The 18,314-nt window shown below is 41.6% G+C and overlaps 1 protein-coding gene across 1 annotated transcript in view; it reads left to right on the top strand.

Moving 5' to 3' along the window:
- The window catches only part of AIRE (autoimmune regulator), a gene marked incomplete at its 5' end in the record, with an annotated part of 29,922 nt that overhangs the window by 269 nt on the left and 11,339 nt on the right, over positions 1 to 18,314 (top strand). The gene's annotated exons all lie outside the window — the stretch shown is intronic.

Here is an 18,314-nt window from a genome sequence, read left to right as displayed (position 1 = left end):
GGAAAGGGTGACTGAGAAATTTTCTGTCATAAAACCCATTGTTGGATTCACATTTTTAAGCTAATTGGGTCTTACGAAATAATAAAGTTTTAATGTATTTATTGGCTTCTGTGAACGTTGGTACATGTATTAGTTGTTCTTCAAATGGAAGGAGAAAATCCTATGACAATGTTAAAGAATGATCTCTGTCTTCAGATGCTGCAATTACAACTATAAATTACTTACAAGATTTATGAAAGTTGCATGACAAGCATTTCCATTGATTACACATTTCATGCATTTCTTCATCCAAAAAAGAAAGAGGGAGGAAATTACAGGGTAGGGATGGGGGTAGCTGTCAAGAATTATCCTCTTACAAGATGACTATCATTAATTTTGTTTAAAGAGGTTTTTATTTCTCCGTTTTCTTCCCTTCTCTCTTTTTCAATGTAGGCAATTGTGTCTTTCCCATTCTGAGTTATCTTTATTTCTGGACTGTTGTTTTCTTCTTTCCTTTCTTTCTTTCTTTTTTTTTTTTCTTTTCTTTTTCCTGGGAAATTTTATCCCGGCTGAGCAGTTATATATAGCTCATGTAGGAGGTGGTCGCGGTGGTAAAGGGAACGGGAGACCTTTAAAAACTGCATATTACAGCTTTGGTCCAAGGTTCCAGTTGTGATATTTCTGGACAGTGGTGATACTAGTGGTGATAAGACCATCCTATGGAAATCTGAAAACCAAAGAGACTTGAAATTCAGAATTGCTGCTGCTTCTTCTGTACTGTAGTCATGGAAGGATGTCTGTTGCGTGATGGCTGCAATGTGCTGTGGAGGGTTCTCATGACAAGGGAATGCCCTTTTTCTGCCCCTGCTGAAATTTGTAGTAAGCCTCTGACCACATTCAGTGGGAGCAGGACTAGGCTCTCGCTGAGAAATTGCCTTCTGCAGTTGTTGTGACCTCTGAAGATATTCTGGAGTGATACTGACTGGTCACCAGTGGACCAATGGCAACCCCTTTGGATTTCTCCAGGGGCATCCTTACAAATGCTGTGCAGTCAGGGACACGGACTTTCTAGTGGACACGTGTTTGCTTCTTAGTAACTGAAGGGGGGAGCTCATGGGGTCTGTGGTGCCATCTTGGAAGATGATTGCCCTTCCCCTTGGTTGTTATAGTTCAATACAACTCATTTCAGCATTGTCCTGACACGGCCCAGTGAGACGGATCCGTATTTTTTTGCTATTTAAACATTGCTGTGGTGATTATGTCAGAATGTAACACAAATACATTAATTCCATTGATTCCTTAGTGTGACAGAACAAGTAGATTACCATGTAGCCTGAATTGTGCAAAATCAGTTCCATTAAATGCTATCCTTGTACAAATTCTGACCCACCTGAGTTGTTCAGAGGGGTCTGCAATGCTGTGACTGATGTGTGATGAAAGCAATTAAGGTACAACCACACACTAATCTCTAAATTAAAGCAATGAAACCTCTGTGGTGGCTGCCATCTTTCTCTTTCTTGATAATGGAGAACATTTTCATTATACTGAAAGAGAGGATGTGGAAATTACATTGTTTCTTCCATTCAGAAACCCAGTAAAATTGCATCTCTATGAGGTGGTTCATCTGCCAATTATTTTGTTATACCCATTTTCGTTTTGTGAACAGGGTTTAATTCTCCGTGTCTCAAGCAATGCAGTGTACTTGTTATATGGCTGATTCCTGTAGCTGAAGCAGGAATCAAACAGTTGGTTACTTAGTACCATGCTACTGTTTCTGAGTAATGAAATAGCTGTTCCCTAAAAATCTCACACTTTCATTTTGCTGGGGCAGAAGAGGCATCTTTGTCTCTACCTTTCCTGAAGAAGAAATTTGAAGGCTATACTAGTAATCACGTAACATACTTGACTGAGGGAGAAGACAAACCTCAGTTTCACAGACTTCAGTATTTTACTTCTCTTTTCAAGAGTCTTCTTTTTGTTGTTGTTGTTGTTGTTGTTGCCACTATAGATGTCCTGTGTGGAGAATTTCCTGTTCCATAGTGAAAGCTGGATTGACTCACACACATGTCAACTTTTCAGTGTTCCTCAAGACAGGTCACTCCTCATCTTAGTTGTTTTAGTTGTTGAACTGTATATATTTGGGTTTTTTATTATTGTTATTATTATTATTACTATTTTATTTTTGAAGGAGATGCCATGAAATTGGAATAAAAGCATTTGTTTAGGTGACTTTTGCTTAGTCTTCGAAAAGTATTGTGTCTTCAGAGGAGACTCTTTAGGATCAGGTGAAGGACAGGGATAAAAAGTAGTCCTGAGGTTGATAAGATATCTATTGGATTACGCTTCTCTAGCAGTAAATTTGTGACAGTTGATGCCAGTCTGAAGTACAGTCATTGTGCTTAGAGCTAATGGTGTCTAATTACTTATACGGTCTAAAAATCTTTTAAAATTGATCTAATTAATCACAAGGAAGTATTTTAATGTCTTTTGAAGAGAGGAAAACATGATTAACCCTTTCGCTGCCATATATATGGGCACCTGTGTTGTTTGTAGATTTTTTTTTTCACTTTGAAAGAGAAACTGATCCTTATTTATTTTTCTCACTGCAGTTCTACCGAGCTATGTTGTTGAAGTGCGCGGGCACATACGAGCACACACCTATAAGCTTGCTAGTCTGAATTGTTTAATGATAATGCTGATTAAAAAAAAATTATGATGATGATGCCTGTTGCTTAACCCATGTGCTGATATATTCATCATACATGTCAGCTCATTTGGGAAGAGAAGGCAGGAGGGACGAAGCAGCGCCAGCACGCACTACGGAGGACTTGTTCGGTTCCACGTCAGAAAGCGACACCTCGACCTTTCATGGCTTTGACGAGGACGATGCAGAAGAGCCTCTCTCGAGCCGAGGAGGTGGCTGTGGTGGCAGCTCTCCCTCTGCAGACAAAAAGGGTGGCTGCTAAAATAACTAAAAAGACATAAAAAACTCTGAGCGATTCGCTGTCCTTTTTACTACTAGGATTATTATTACCTTTTTCTTTTTTAAAAAAAATTTTAGGTCTTTGGGTTTTTGGGGTTTTTTTTGTTGTTGTTTTTCCTGTGGGGTGTACACTGAAAGCACAAGTGTTTAAAGCTCGTGACAACTACTTTGAAGAGACAGAAGGTTTTGATTTTCCTGTTACTTTTTTCATTTTAATTTGTTTTTTCTCCCACCTCTCCCCCTTCTCTTTCTCTCTGGAAACATAAAACATGGATTTAATTTTTTTTTAATAGTGAGCAGAGTTGATTTTCTTGTCTTTTAATATATATATCAGCAAACCACGAAAAATACAGATGGGTTGGAAAGCAGAAAGCAAACCCAAATAGTTTTTTTTAATTATTATTATTTATATATTCTATATATTATTAGAAAAAATACTTTTTAAATAAAACTAGAAAAAAAACCACAAAAAAGCAATGGATGTCTACTTGATAATAGAACTGTTTCTAGAGAACCACTGTGGGTGGACTCATATTGGAGGACAAGGAAACCCTTCTGCGTTTTGGGATTTTGCACTCACTGTAGCACGTGGAGTTTGGCTCTTCCTGTACACCTGCTATGTTTAACAGCCTGAAAATACAAGCAGCACCACTGAAGACCATGACCTTGGGGAACACACTTTCATCCCTCCTTTGGACACCTTTACACTCAGTAGATCTCTTCCTCTCTGCACCCCTTCATGTCTTCCTCACTCCGTTCTATTTTTTTTTTTTTCCTTTTCCTTCACCTTTCAATTCACGGACAGCAATTTCCAAGCATAGGGATGGAATATGAATGGCAAGGCGTAGACTTCAAAGACAAAACAGATGGAGGAGCAGAGAAGAAATTATATGGAAAAATACCTCACCTATACTTTTCTTTCCATTTTTAAATTTTAATTCACAGCAGTTTTTCCTGTGTCGACCATTTTTTTTCTCTCTGTAGTGTCTTGTGAGACACTTTGTTTGCTTTTCATTGCTTCTTTTGAAATAAACCAAAGCAATACTCATTAAAGTTCCAAGGGCAATGGAGAAGAAAGTGACTCCCTTCCCAGCGACTTTCCCAGAAAGGAGGAAACATGCAGCAGGATTTGAAAGGTATGTCCGAGCTGAAATGTCTTTCACTCAATTGTGAAATCTCTGTGCCCTGGATTTTCAGCAGACCCTTAACTGAGCTTTGTTGTAGGAGTAAGTCCTGCGGATTACAAATGTGTTATGACTATTTGTCACGTTCATGCCCCTGGTGAAGCTAATGGAAGTTCTGTGGGAGCAGGATCCAGCCTCATGTACAGGCAGAAGTGATTCAAAAGGAGTCACTGTGTAGGTTATGCTTTGCTGTCCTCATACAGGCAAAATTCTCCCTGGAGCAGGTGCAGGACTGGGTTCTAAGGATGCATTTTTACTGATGTGGATAGTGCCAAACAGGGTGAAATCATGACCTCTTTTAAAGCAGAGGTAAAACAGACATTCATCTGGACAGTGCCTAATCCTTAAACTGGAGATGTGGGGGTTTGATACCAAAATAAAAATCTCAGCCTTACAGTGAAGACTGGATATATATATTGTCCTAATGCATGAATGAAGTCTATCCAAGTGGATTTTGTTTATCCTGTTCCTTTTGCTGCGGTAGAACAATACTGTCCGAGAGGTCTTTCAACCTTTTTCCCCCCGCTATATACTCTGACAAAAATGAGAAAGGATCCAGTCTCAGATTTTTTTTTTTTATTGTTCCCTTTAGACATGGAATAAGCAGTGGTCAGATTCTGCTTTTAGGCACATGGGAGTAAATCCAGAGTATACGCTGACTGATGTGTAGATTACACTAATAACCTGCCTTCAGAATGGTGTTACAAAACCTTCCAAAATAACCTCTGTGTGTGTTGATACCGTGGGACAGTGCATGCCACAGCCGTGCGTGCCTGCCAGGAGAGAGCCTTGTTTAAGCTTTCCCAATATCGATAGTCCTATTCTGTTGCTATTCTGTTCCTGCTGGTGTATTATAATCGATCAAGCATCAAATCAATGATATTTTGACCTAACCCTGTCAATGAGAAGTCCACTTTAACTGATAAAAACATTCAGTCCTTCCACAACCGGTCCTTTTTTTCCTCTGAAATAGCTCTAGATAAGTTTACAATATTTTGCAATTCTTTCATATATGCTAAAAGCTCAAAGTTCAGATGTTTTCCAGGGGTGAGGCACATGCATCTGCTTTTCCAAAATCCCTGAAGGAGTTAGGAATTAGTTTGCTTGTCTGTATCATTTTGTATATATATGTGTGTGTATAGGCAAATATACATCAAAAATGTAGGTAGGCAGGCACATAGACACATATAGGTGATGCAGACATTAAAATAAAGAGCAACAGAAGTCAAGATGAGAGACACTTCCCAGCCAAGAATGGGTGGAACCAGCCCTTGTGTAAGTCACTGTGGGCTCACTTGTTCCATATTGACCTTTCTATAAGCAAAGAGTAACACCAGTAAAGTCCAGTCACTTTTTCTAAATTTATGCTAATGTAACCGAGAGCAGAATCTGGTACAGAAGTAAAGTTGTTTTGAGTTCTGAAAGAAATACAAGTCTGAAGTGTTATAGATTTTAAAATGTGAAGTTCAAATTGATTTCTTCTGCTACGCCTGCCCTTTAATCCTTTTAATTTGTGGCATTAGTATTACAAAGTATTACATCCTTTAAGTATTTTGTTTTTTCTTTCTCCTGCTACTCTGTGATGTGCCCATGTGAGCATCAGGGACAACAGAAAGGGAGCGGGTACCTAGAAACGTGCCAAATCCAAACTAAACAAACACGGTTTCTTTCATCTGCTTTTTCTGCCCACTTAGCAGCCATGTCACACAGATTAGAAGGCTAAGCAAAGAGTTTAGATTTTACTCAGCGCTCCTCAAAGTACAGTCAGAGTATGCCTTTACAGGGAGAGGCTCACAGGAGTAATAAAGGCTTGAATTATCAAGGACTTGAAGGGAGCTCAGTTTTCATTTGTCTTCCTTTTCCTACCTGAGAGGTGTAGGCTTGACATGCTTGGGAACCAGCCAACTGCCCCTGGCCACTGGTGCAGGGATGGCAGCTTGGAGCTCATAGGCATAGTCTAAATACCTTTTTTTTCCAAGTGGAATCTTTGCCATTATGTTTTGTGAGCCCTGGCTAACACAGTGTGGGCTCTTGTGGAATACAAACAATAATCAGATGCCCATAATTCATTAAGTCTTGATTTAGTTTCACAAATGCAGTTACTAGAACAATGCATACAGTCTTAATCCTTTCGCAACATAACCACCCATCTTTGTCACAACTGGGTACCCTCAGAAAGAAGCCGCAACAGCTCACAGAGTGCATTAAAAAATCACCAGCTGACATTTGTTACAGGTAGCCTAGAAAAATCCCCATCACTGTTATTTATACTGCTAATGTGTGTATGGATGGTCACTGGTTCAATCTAGTCCTGAGAGAGGAAGGAAGGTAAAATAAATTCATCTTTGTGGAAGGCAGAGTAGCCCTTGGATTCCTCTGGATGTCTTATTAGATGGAGACAGCCAACAGGCGTTGAGTCCAGCAGATTGAGCAGTGTGGTGCCGGCGATAGGAAGGTGTCCATCACAGAGAGGAAATTAAGATGTAGAGATGGAAGCTAAGAGAGTACTTGTTTAAGCTAGGTGGTAAAGTAGTGTTAACAGTGAACATGTGGAAATGAAATATTCTTAGGGCAGGTACTGCCATAGTGAAGGCTGGGAACAGGGAAAGAAGGTTGGTAGCTCGAAGTTGAAGGTGAAAGCGAAGCAAAAGTGCTGCTACATGAGAGCAAGGATGGACGAGGGGCGGATGACAATGTTAATGAGGTAGAAAATCTATAGGAGGTGATTTCACAAGTGCACTGAAAAAAAAAAACAGAAGAGGAGCCTGACACTGGTATAGCCAGGTCAGAAATGAGGGAACTACACAGTGTTAATTGTAGCTTCAAAGAAATGTAAGTCCCGAATCGAACTAGGAGGGCATAGTTTTCCTGTGAATTCCTGGTTGTACCTAAACTATAGTCATCTTTGAAATCAGAACAGAATGTGGTGCTCTGTGTTCCACAGTGATGTCAGCAGTTCAATGAGATCTGCTGTTCTGAGCTTTGTAACAAGATCTTTGAAGGTACAGTCCTTCAGCTCATCACAACCTTTGCTCTTCCAGTTCTCCTTCCAAAGATGTCCACCTTCCACTGCTCTAGGGTGCACGAAGCCCTGTCCAGCCTGGCCTTGAACACTTCTAGGGACGGGGCATCCACAGCTTCTCTGGGCAACCTGTGCCAGTGTCTCACCACCCTCTTCCTACTGTCTAATCTAAATCTACCCTGCTCCAGTTTAAAGCCATTGCCCTTTGTCCTATTGCTACATGCGTATGTACGCTCCGGTGCAGACCATGTACCAAAATAAGACAGCTCCCATGTGAAATGCGAGTAAAGGGATGTTTCATTTCAGACCCAAAATTCTGACTTTTTTTGCGTTTGGTCATCTGAGCTGTGTCCTCAGACACCTTTCTACTGCTCTGCACTAAAGGATCGTAGAAAAGGCATGTAATTTCCTGAGCCATCCTCTGCAAACCATTGGGAGCAGGAGGAATAAAAGGGAGTGATCAGTGACCTGATCAAGGGGAAGAAAGGCTACAGAGAGCGTGCACTGATCCTTGGCATATTCCCTTTTGTGGCACTTAATTAGCTAATATTTTTAGCAGAGACAGGCCTCAGCTCTTGTATGAAAATAGTATAAATTTTTAAGCATGATAATATAAATCGAGAAAATTTTAATAAAACATGGGATTGTGGCATAAGAGTTAAAAAGTAGAAGGGCACAGTGAGGCCCATGGTGGAGCAGGGACAGAACTGAAATCTGGTTTACTTTGCTTTGTATCTCTTCCCTCCGCCACTCCCTGCCCCCTAGTTTTGTAGGATGGATATTTATTTCTTGTATATGTAATGGTGCTTGGAATAACATCGTACATCTGCGGTAAGGTCATAAATGTTGAGCTTAGGCTGCTGAAACAAGGTCCTGAGAGCACTTTGCCACTGGCTTCAGAAGGATTAGCACTGGGCTTTCTTAGCTCTTGCTTTTATTGAATGAATCCTCACTGTTAATATCCCTGCTGGTGTGGTGCAGACAAGCTCAGGGATGGCCATTTGTTTCAGCAGAATGCATTATTAGGATCCCCTCCCCGCATTGTTTTGCCTTTGAGCTTTTACATTAGTTATTCATTTAGAGTTCCAGTTTGCCATTTTACAGACCTCAGCTTAGACTCTTGATTGAAGACAGAGACTCAGTTTGCTGCCTGCTGATGCATGGAGCAAATGAGAGCGAGCTGCACCCAGAGAGCTGCTGAGTCTCGACTGTGCCGGGGCACCACTGCATTCTCTCTTGCCTGCTTTGCCTTTCTTTGGTTAATTCACCTGATGATATTTTGAGATGAGCCCTGAAACTGTAATTCAAATACCTTCAAACCGCGGAGCTTTCAAAGCCTGGCTCCTCTTGCAATTTGCCTCTTCGCCACGGCAAGCAGTTTTACTGAATCAATTCCTCAAGCAAACATTGTATTGACCCCACTGGGAGTTGTCTTATTATAAAAATGGCAAAATCTGCCCAGCGTGTTTTGTGCTGCAACATGTGTAGATGTTTCCAATAAGCACACATTTCTTATTCTCTGTGATTTTTTTTTCTTATTTGTACAAAATTTGTAGCTATGAGTATATGTAAAGTAGGAGGCACACGCATGTGTTCGTGTTGGCACGGGGTAGTTTTGACAAACCCTCACAGCGCAGGAATGTAGCCAGGCTGAATTTTTGCTGACTGAGCCATTACAATAAGCCCTACCAACCTTTGTTCTCTTTGCCAAATATCCACCAGGATTGAAAAAAAACCCCAACCTGTACAAATACCATAGAATACTGAAATTGGGTCGGAGCTATTCTTGTGTCCATGTCTGTATTTCCATGAGTCTTAACTTGCCAATTGAAGAGAAGAGAATTTGCAATAACATTTAGGAAAAAAAACCCCAGCTGTTGTGATTTCAAGTCCTGATGGCCCCGTTAAGGTGATGCCACCGAGTTCATATGTTTGAGTTATGTTTTTGGTCACTGGCAGCTGCTAAGATTTTGGGCCTTCGTGTCATCCGGAACTGGTACTAGAGAGGTGGGGAAAGGATTGGGGAAGGTGCTTGCATTTTGTGGAAATAGAGATTATTTTGTTGGCTATCTAATGTGCTCAGGAGCCTAGCAGTGTGTAATGTAGTCAATTCCTGGATTAAATGCAATGCAAAAATACAGTCTTTCACTTATTTCCAGAAGTTATCACATTGCTGCCACCCTATGTGTATCATTCAGAATTATAAAAATGCCATTTGTGCAGCGCTGCTACACTGGTGGCTCTGTACAAATAATTAGCAAGGTAACCAGAGCAGGATTGCATAAGCAAAGGTCTTAATCTCTAGTGAAGAGGCAGCTGTCCAAGCTGAGTGATGAAGGTTATTTAATGATGTTCACAATAAGAATGACAGCCTTCGGTGCCTTTCTTTTGGATATGCTCCTTTGTATCCCATTTACTTGGTATTCACTTATGGCTCCCCCGGTCAGTTGAAACTGAGTCTGTTGAGCTATGTTTTCAAAGAATGAGAATGCAGGTGATGTTGGAAGGTTGGTTTGTGCTGCTTTTGGTTTGTTTTTATTTGTTGTGGGTTTTTTTTTCTGAACACTTGCTTTTGTGGTCTGTTTGAGTCTGTTTAGTTTTACTTTGTATTGCCTTTCCCTCTGCAGTCGGCCCTGCCCTCGTAGACTCCAGCATCCTTCAAGCAAGACGTTTCAGAAGAAGGCTGAGAGAAGCCAGGATGCTTTGATACTTCTCCTCTCCTTGCCCTGACTCTTCCGTACCCGTGTTTCATCTGGCACAGGAGCCTGGACTGTGGGAAGTCGGCTGCCAACTGTTGAGAGAAGTTCTGGGGATGCCCTAAGCTGGTGCAATACAAAGAAGCTTTTTTTTAAAGTCTTGATTTCACTTTCTTTTAAGTGTGTGTATAAACCCAGGTCAAACTGGAATCGATCTACAGTAGAACTGACTGAAAAACAAACAAACTGAAAAAAGACTTAACTATTTTATTTATTTCAATATTTAAGAGAGAAAAGAAGTGCTGAAGTTGCACAGTATTTTTGTTTGAAATACATTTTACTTCAAATTTTAGATGCAATTTTGTGAAGACATGAAATTTTAAAGAGCATTTAATGTAAAATAAAGACTGAATATTTACTTTAAGGGAGAAAAAAACCCCTTTTTTAAAGTAATGAAAATAAAGATCAACTCTGCTCTCTCTCTTACTTTAAAGAAGCCATTCATACATGTGCTGGGTATCTTTGTGTTTTGCAAATTGGATGTGGTAAGTGAAGATTGTTCTGGTTTACTTTCTCCTTAATACTATTACCCTGTTAGTTGCTTAAAACTTACTTTGCTGTTCTGTGTTAGGTACAAATCTAAACAAAAACTGTTGAAATAACAAAGACCAGGCTTAGTGGCTGGATTATTTTGTTACCAGGTTTTGTGTCCAGTTTGAAGGACTGTCTTCTCCTGGTAGGATTGATGTGTCTCTTCTGCACAGTAAAAGAGGTTTGCTCTTGAGCAACTCTGTGAAATACTTCTGCTGAAAGAGGGTTTTAAGAAAGGAAAACAACTCTGTTAATTTTAGATTTTGTTCTTTTCTATTTCTTTGGTAATCCCACAGCTGATTGTGAGTTGGTCGTAAGGGAAGTATCTAAATGTTCAAGTGCTCTCAGCACGGAGCTGCCTGTTGGAGCCTAGAATGGTGCCATGTGTAGAAACATTGTGTACTTCAGCCCTTTTCTTAAGTGTCAGTGAACTTTGCAATGCGTACAGGTGCACCCACATGTCAGCAGTAAGAAACATGGGTTTCTCCACAAGAGGAGAGTGTGAGTTCCCGCAGCTACAATCCTGAATTGTCCTGTGAGGCAGAGGTGAGGGATGCCCGCATCCCAAATTCTAGGGTGTTGGCCGTCTTCTCAGTGAAATAGGGTGTTCTGCTTCATCACAAGTGCTGGAGGATTTTGTCAGCTGCTAAATCTCTTCACAGTGGATGGGGCAGGAGTGTTGGCTGCCCAATGTGTGTGATGCAGTCTAGTAAGGACGCAGGATGGCTTTGTGTCCTAGGAGGAGGGTATTGGACTTGGATCTAAGATTAACTTCTGCTCTCTAACAAGGGTGCCACGTGTACCTATTGGTATAGACCCAGGGTACAGATAGAAAATGCGTTTTTTGGGGGGTTTGTTTTTTTAAGGTGGCTCATGTTGGCTTTTGAGGTGAAAAAAGCATCCTGACTAGGTGAAGCTGCCAGAGAGCTTGATTCTGCATCATGTCTCTTGCACACCTAAAACTCGAATTCAGCAGATTGAGAGGTTTCCACCTGTCAGTAGCAGCAGATTTTGTCCTCTTCTTCCTTCTCCTTCTCCTCCTCCTCCCCAGATTAACACATTGGGCCAAAAATAACCAAGTAAGATGTCTCGTAGGCCTGAGTCCTGCTCCCGCTAAGTTAAATGACAAAATTTATGTCCTAATCAGGCTCTTTAGCAGGATGACTTTGTTTTGTTCTTTCTGTTGGTTTCTAAATTTGCAGTGGTGAGCTGCCTCTAGAGAAAAAAAAAGAAATCAAATTTTATTTCATCAAAGTATAACAAGACGCACAACTGTAATGAAAATTTGCAAACTGTAGGGTCTGTGTTCAGTTTGTGTAATATTCCTTCCAAATAAAAGATCTGCTTCCAACGTCCCTACTGTATATTCCTCTGTAAATATTACTTTATCAAACCAATTCCACAAGGTCTTTTTTTAGTGCAAATAATCTTCTTTTTAAAAGACGTTGTTCAATAACATACCTGTACATATACTTTTCTAAGCTCTCCACTGTTTATAATACTCTCTTGAAGCTTAAAATAAAACTTCCTCCTCTATGGATTTTGTTTTCCTTTTCCATATTGTGAATTATGACTTTTGTCCCTGGATTTTGTTTTGTATTTCATAATGAACCATGATCTTAACCTGGAGTTCTCTTCCTTTTTCTCTTTTACTCTTTCTTCTCCATTCATTGGTCCTGTTGCTTCCTATAGGGAAGGGGTAGGCAGGAAATAAAATCGTACTTTTGTGTAGGATTCATTTTAAAAGTGTTTCCTGTCATTTGGTGCTCATAGAGGATCTTCCTAAATGTGTTTGTGTTTTAATAACCTTCTCCATGAGATTAATAGAATTGTGTTAAGTTAATTTAGATTCAAAGGTGGAGTCTAAATTGTACAAGATCTTTTTGTATGGATTTTAGTGACATTGCCTTAAGGAGTCCTCACCCTGCCTGTGCCATTTCTAATCCAGTCATTGGTGTAACTGGAAACTGTGGTTCCCTTTGCTGCATTTCACAGGGTGGGCATGAACCCTCTCTTCCCCTTTGCACACATTAGATTAGTATTAGGAAAGAGAAAGAGAAAATGCTGTTTCGAGTTAGATGCCATCTATTCAGCAAACTCTTTGCGTCCTCTTCCCTAATAGGCCTGCTGTCATTTTTATGAAGCTCTGTTGCCTTTCCTCTGCCTTCCCATCAATTTCTCTGCACCAGTGGAGGCTATAGATGGCCCTTTTTACTGTGGCAGCCACTTGCAAAAATAACAGCTGAGGTATGGTTTTTATGAGATCTTCTGATATGGGTACAGATCCTTTGGAGTAGTGAACTGCCCTGCCCCCATCCCAGCAGATTAAATGGCAAATCACATCAGAAATTAATCCAGTCAGGCAATACAGGAACTGTACAGAATTGTAGAGATGAGATCCTACCTGCCTCCTTTTTAACAGTTGTGTGTGACAGAGCGTGTGTCTTTGCAGCAGAGAACTAACTAGTCTTGTTCTTCTTTTATAGCCTTTCCCGATAAAGTTTTCTTTTTCACATGTGTGATTTTAATTTCCATTAGTGTTTTGTTTCTTCACTCTTTCTTCAGGTGAATATGACTTCACTGCTTGCCTTCAGACCTTATCTTTAATTGTGCAAGGCCTTTGGTTGATTCGTTGGAGGAAGGAGGAAACCAGAAGGCAGCTTCAGCTACCTTTGCTGTCCTCAGCCGCTGTGGCTCAGGAGAACCCGTTTGGAATCGAATAGGGCAGCTCATGGACTCCTTACTGGGCTGTACTCTGCTGTTCTCTGGCTAAAAAGGTCTTCCCTTCCTTTTCACCTGTTGGGCGCTGGGGACCAGAGACAGCTGAAAAGGTGGGGGAAAGGTCCTAAGCATATTTCTGAGCTGTGCTGAGAAGGTAGCGATGATGGTCTCCTTAAAACACGTTCTGGGTGATAGGATTGCTGGTTTTAAAGTCCTTCTAGCGACTTCCACTTTCCACTCTGTGATTTGCTCTCAGATATTCTTACAATGATCTTGAGTTGCAGGCCTACCAAAGTGCTTTTTCCATGGCGATTTCTTGGGGGGCAAGTCATCTTCTTTTCCTGCCCCAAGGCAGAGAGGAGAGAGCGTGTGTGATGACAGATCCTGAGCCCCTGGGCGTTGCTGCTTTTGCTGATCTTCTCCGAGCTCCTCCTGAGCTTTGTGCTGTGCCACATAGGACAGACACCCGGCCAGGGGCTGGAGCGAGGGCAAAGCTGAATGCTGACAAATCGAAGACAGGAAAGTTGAAGAAAGGAAGGAAAGAAACTGCTTGTGGCATCGGTGCACTTCTCTTGTTCAGTAGGTCATCTCCCATTCCAACTCCATTGTCGTTCTCATTGTTCCCAGCGTGATGGATGCAGGAAGCAGGGCTGAGCATTTCTGCTAAGGTAACCAGGAGTGAACGTGTATGTTGAAATTGGCCTTTATGGATGTCCGTCAGCACCTCGTTTAGATGAATGGGATCCTACCCACCACAGCAGAGCTATTGTTAGAGGCTGTCAGGCTCCAGAGAATGACTCTGCATAAGTCTTATTACTTTGAACATCTCTGTGCCTTTCTTGGGGTTTGACTGTTGTCGTTGTGTGGTTGCCTTTTTTTTTTTTTTTTTAAGCAACAGGTCTGAAAACAGAAATGTTCTAAAGGAAAGTTTTTAATTTTGCAGATATTATCTATACAGAAAGAAATACAACTATTCTCTAAGCCCTAGAGCAGATTTCTGTTAGTGTGCTGGCTAGGAAGGTATCTTATTTTCCTGTCTGGAGGAGGGGTTCTTGCTATTGAGAGTTGAACGTGGCAGGAGATAGGAGCAAAAGTGTCTGCTAACATTTGGTGCCCCCAAAGCCAGGTTTCCCTGGGCTGAGACTGAGCTGAAAGCTGGCAAAGCTGAGGACTGGAATCCTGAGTTGTCTGGGTGGACTGAAGACAGCGTCAGCTTCTTTGCTTTGACCTAAACTAGAATATTGCCCCGGTTTAAGATATATTCATTTTTTGCTGGAATCAGGGGTAAAAAAAATCTGGTAACTTTTGCATCCTGGAGTTGTGAGCCCTACTTGTAATCAAATCCATCAACCTACAGATGATTAAAAAAGCCCCATAACACTTTCTCTCTGAAATCAAGCTTTTAATATCCTTGTATTGAAGATGGCTGAATAGGACCTTGGCTACATAAAGCGTGCGTAGCAGGGTACATAGAGAGTACATAAGGAGTACCCCTTAGATTTGTCTAAGCTTGTCCAGGTTGTGGCTTGTAGTGTTTAAGATCTCCATTGTCCCTTAGAAATTATCATAAAATTGTATTTCCTTTGCTGCACTAAAGCTGGATATTTGCCACAGCTTAGTCCTATCTTTGATTTTAATGACTTAAGACGAGAGCCATCCATCTGTAGCATCTTAATTTCACCTATATATTTTTAAAGACCTGACTGCTTTTTTTTTGCTATTTCAACAAATGCTGTGTGTGTGTTAAGAAACTTTTACCATCTCATCTGTTTTTTGATGACATTTTGTCCTTGCAGCTTGTGATTTTCATGATTCCGTGGTGTGAGCACCATGCCGAGAGAAGGGTGGCATTTACCTTTAACAAAGCCTGGATTTCTGGAGCGCGGTGCTGTGGTGAGCATTGCCATCCAGAACACAATTAGAAATGGGTTTGTTCAATGTCGCCCAAGATAGCTGCGGTAGCTCTGAGTGGCCTACAAGCCAGCTATGACACTGCTATGGAAAAGGCAATACGCTTAGAACATTGAAGCTGGGTGGTGGGCTGAAGCTTTTGGAAGTACTGCTGCCTGCCTGAGAGAGGCAGCCGCTGTGGGGAGCTTGCAGAGGGATACTTCTTCTTTGGGGTCCCAGCTGATGGATGTTACCTCCTGAGCAGGAACTGACGTAGCCTCCCTTCAATGTCTTGCACCAAGGGGGGATTTCTTTGGAGTTTCATTTCTCAGTGCTCTTCATCTTCCATAACCACTTCTCAGTAAGACCTTCTAGTTTGTCTCTAGGTTCGCACAGGTGTTGAGTCATTTTTTGCTCAGACTGAAGCTCCTTCTCTTTATGTTTCTTCGGTCTTTGCTGTTAGTGTCCTCTTGCCAGTGGCTTCGTTGTGGAGTGCAGGAAGAGACTGAATGAGACCAAATCAGTCAGCCTTTTTTTTTTTTGAAACAGATTAGAGATTTTTAATAACGGTAGAGGGAGTTTTGTCAAGCATTGCTGGAGACTTAGCTTACTAATTTGGATTTCTTTCATTAGCCAACAGCCATTAACTTCTTCATATGACAATTTCAGGAGCCAGTATTGAGGCCAGCTCTCCAAGGTGAGAGGAAGTAATTGGATGAGAAACAGTTGAATGCTCTGCTGTCACTGAAGGGGTACTTCTATTTTACTGTCAGATAGCCAGTGAGACATGGCTTTCAAGTTCATGTAACACTTGTATGGTGGAGTTTACGTGGTGCAGTATTAAGCCTATGTTTGAGAAATTAATTTTCCCCATTGGTACAAATCATAGTTATTTCACATCAGTGCTCTGCTGCAAGTGGCCTAAATGTGTTAAACAACACTAAAGTCTTTCCAGCCCTTTGTTCAGGCTCAACAACTTAATTTATGGTGCCGTGGATTCTGCAGCTGGATCTCAGCTAGGAAGTCTCATCCATTGCTGAGATATCTGGGGTTGGGCTTCCTAAAGAACAGGTCCCAGCTCTTCTCGGGTTTTCTCATACTGCCTGTGTCTCTGATGTATGTTCATCAGCCTGGAGGCTTAGGAGAGTCTGTACCCGTTAGGTTCGCCTGTGACAGTTGAAATATTTATGGGTCTGGCATTACGTGAAGAAGAACTAGTCCCCATTAGCTCAGTGTAGCTGTCATTGAGAATCACCAAACATATAACGGGTGATGGGATCCCATCTAACAGTGAATGTTGCGGGTGATGAACAGCAGCTGTTAAAGGTGAGAGGAGCTGGAGTGCCCAGAACCTGGTCAGACGAACCTGTAGGAAAGACTTCCCAACCTCTTTGCCATTAACAGAGCCATCGAGCAACAGTGAGAGCAGCCAGAAAGAGCAGGGTCAGAAGACTCACAGATCCCTGTTGTACCATGGGAGAGCATTTGCTGGCGTTAATACTATAATACTCTACTTTTGTAGGTCCTGTTAAGGAATTCCTCCAGTGCTGAAAAGCAGCAGGCTAGTGAACTGTTTCATGAGGGACATTTGTGTCCATTGCTGTGGAACTAGCTAATTTCTGGTGGTTTTTTTCCAGTGAAAACCAAAACAAAACTGAATCCTACAGTTTCAGTGTCTCTGGCAGCATTTTGTTGGACAGTTGCTCAAAAAAACTGTTCAGAAAACTGAACTGAAAAACACCACGGTTGAGGAGAAAAGATTTTGGTTTGATTTGAGACAAAATGTGTTCCCTTTTTCTTAATGAAATGACTGCCAACTGTGCGCAGGCTTAATGAAACATTTCAGTTGTGAGTATTTTTTCCCTCTTTTAAAAACAATTACACTGAGCTCACTTTTGAAGCAAGGTACTGCTCCAGAAGGAAAGTCCGACTTCTAGTTTGCGAAACACTGGCAAAAAATATCTCACCCTTTCTGAGAAATTGGTTTCTCTCCCCGCCACCTCGTAACCCTTCCTCCCCTCCCACTTCCTTTCAACTGAAACTACTTCATTCAAATTCACTCCTTCACTCAGATGTTTAGATTGCCCTGAAACTGCATTTTTTTAGAGAGTAAACTAAGACATTTTGCTCCCCCCTACCGAGCCCATACTGATGCTCTGCAGGGTGCAGTTATCGCTCTTACCTCCCTCTAGACATTGATGTTGCTGGGACTTCGGTGGGGAAGTGCAAACTGGCTGCCTTATTGATGAAATCTCGATTGGCACTTAGAAATTCCCAACCAAACAGAGGGTTTAACTAATGGAGAAGGGGAAAAAAATCAGTAGACGATGGGATTTTTCCAGCTTCTGGCGCTGCATTACAAACAATGGAGAGTGTGCGTGGAGAACACCGCCCGTTGGGCAGCTGAAAGGGTTTCTTTAGATCAACGAGGGACTGAAGTAACTTGCTCCAAATTAGTTTTGTTTGTGTTTAGTTGAGTGAGGCAGTTCTGCTTATGTCTGAATATGCAATCACATTAGCAACAGTGTAGATTGTGCTTGCGTGAGAAAGTCAGACCTCTTGCCTTTACCGTGCATTCTCATCGGTTATCAACCATTTATCCATCATGTGCTGAATTTCTTTACCTGGCTGATACGTGGTTACCTCATGTAACAGCAATGAGGTCACAGCCTGTGCAATGGCCTGGTGTCTTCTGCATAGTTAAGTTTATTTAATATTAAAATTATGACATTTAAATAATTTCTTTGGAGTTTGCCATTCGATTTGATATTTCTGAAACCGTGCTGGCAGGCAATTACTCTAGAGCCATTCCTTAATCTTTCTAGAGAGAAGATTATTAATGCTTTCTCCTTTTCCCCTTTCCTGTCCTCTAATTCATCAGCATAAACTTAGCCTACCTCATTTTCAATCAACAGTTACTTTTATGAGACAGCTGTTTCGTGGCCCATGGGTGAAATCACCTTTGAAGTTCTCCCTGCAGCTCTTGGTGCCCGAGGAGGATCGTGGCGGCGCAGAGGGCTTGTCTTGAGGCTCTCCAAACTGTGTGAACGTGGCCTGTTTTTAGTGAAGAGGTGCCCACATCATGAAGCATTGCCTCAGTCGCATAATCCTGGCAGAGAAGCCCAGGTCGGAGCGCCCTAGGGAAACAAACTCTCCGGTCCTCTGCTGCCGCCAGCTCGGGTTAGACACACTTGTCGGGTCAGCGTGAAAATGCTGAAGCCTCTCTTTTCGAGGGCTACCTAGATACC

Source organism: Apaloderma vittatum, unplaced genomic scaffold (assembly GCF_000703405.1).
Source record: "Apaloderma vittatum isolate BGI_N311 unplaced genomic scaffold, ASM70340v1 scaffold3553, whole genome shotgun sequence".
In the NCBI taxonomy this organism is placed as follows: domain Eukaryota; kingdom Metazoa; phylum Chordata; class Aves; order Trogoniformes; family Trogonidae; genus Apaloderma; species Apaloderma vittatum.
Note: the sequence above shows the minus strand (reverse complement) of the source record. Positions and strands in the feature narration are given on the sequence as shown.